Genomic DNA, 1,866 nt, shown 5'->3' with positions numbered 1-1,866 from the left:
AACTCTCCATCAGACGGGTATGAGGAGTTCCAGCTAACCTTTCCGCATTCGGGACTGTGGCATTAGGATTTCCGTTCACACCAGTATGAGTCTCATTATGAAGAGTCATGAAACACATCATCATCTGATTGAACTGGTTTGCTTGCTGCTACATCATATTGCCCATGATGTTGGCAATATCACAGAAGCTTCCTATATTCGGGGCACTGGGTATGTCATTAGTAGTTTGACTATTAGCATGAGTTTGCTGATCAGAACTGCCATTAAGTACATCTTCTTCATTTCCATTGCTACTAGAACCAACGTGACGATTTCTCAAGACAACCATTCTGCAAAAACTGGAAATATCAAAAACACCGAAAATCGAAGATTCAACATAAATCACATGTCCAAATGATTGGCAATCTTAAATCGGGCTTATAAACATCCATCTAGTCATCAAACAATCAATCATAGGACAAAAATCACAAAATCAAATTTTTTCAAAATTCAACAGAAATTGGAGCTACTATGACTATTGGTCGACTGTTTGATCGATTAGCCTAGTCGACCAACCAATAGACCAAGCCTGGCAGCACGCGAAAAATAGGCTTTTTAGTCACAAGTCCACATTTCAATCTCATTTCAACTCTTGCAAACTTGGGAGAGAGCTCTGGAGAAAAGGTCCTAAGGTCTTTCAAAGTGATTCCAAGTTGGTTTGGTGTTTCAACAACAACTCTATATCACTTATAGTTCATCATACAAGGTAAACTCTCTTTTTCTCTCTCAAATGCTTCCCTTCATGCTTGCACTGTAGCAAAAATCATGTTATGCTTGTGTCTATTGTTAGAAATCATGTCTAGGAACACTTAGAAACACATTCCATGAGTTTTTAACACAATGCCATGCTCTAAACAACAAGTACTAACACAATCTAGCTCTCTTTCACCGTTAACGCAACTGAAAATCCCAAATTTTAGGAAAACTTCGATTTCTCTCAAATCACTAGGAGTTTTCACACAAAATCAAATGCTATATGCTTGTAATGATATGGTAGATGTGTACATGTAGTTTGATTCGACCAATTTCACAATTTCAAAAATCCAATTTTGACTTAATTTGCAAAAATTCCCAAATTTTCCTCTTATTGAATTTTTGACTTTAGACCAAGATTTCGATGAATTTTCTTCAAATAAAACATCTTAGTATGTTATTCCAAGTAGTATGAAGATGCTAGTAATGTTCAATTTGCATTTTCCCCAAAATCAAAAATTTTTGAAAATTTACGAAAATGCCCTTCTTGCTGAATTTTTCGTAATAACACTGACAATCAATTTTCTTTGTCTTTTCCACAGAAATTCTCACTATGTAGGGACGTGGACGAGGTCGCCTAGTGGGTGCCAGGAGAGGTAGGGTTAGGTTCCAGCTCAGCCACGAGCGAAGGTTCTACGACTAGATCGATTTGACACGCCGCAGGCAGAGTTCCCGTACGAGGCGTACTTTGAGTATTGCTGCATTGAGTTCGGTCGGCTACTTCACCTACCGCAGCTCAGGGTATTCAGGATCAGGCAGAGATTTGACACTATTGCAGTGGACTCATCTCTTCACGGCAGACTTGCCGTATATCCAGAGCTAGTGAGGTTGTTCTTCAGCAACCTTTCATCTACTAAGGAGGCCAGAGGTCGGGGTCGTCCTTTTTGATTGATCATTGAGAGCTGGGTCCGGATATGAAAGCAAAGAACTCAGCAAAGCAAGTTATATCCATAGCAACATAATTAACATGATAGCAAAACATAGTAGATGCAATATGATATGAAACAGACAATGCTTGTACGAGTCTAACTCTATGTATGCTGGTTTCTATAGGCAAACATGCTTTAAGTCATA

The sequence above is a fragment of the Hakea prostrata genome, chromosome 6 (genome assembly GCF_041222555.1).
Source record: "Hakea prostrata isolate BN-2017 chromosome 6, UWA_Hpros_2, whole genome shotgun sequence".
In the NCBI taxonomy this organism is placed as follows: Eukaryota; Viridiplantae; Streptophyta; class Magnoliopsida; order Proteales; family Proteaceae; genus Hakea; species Hakea prostrata.
The sequence above is the reverse complement of the archived record's forward strand: the minus strand, read 5'-3'. Positions refer to the sequence as shown.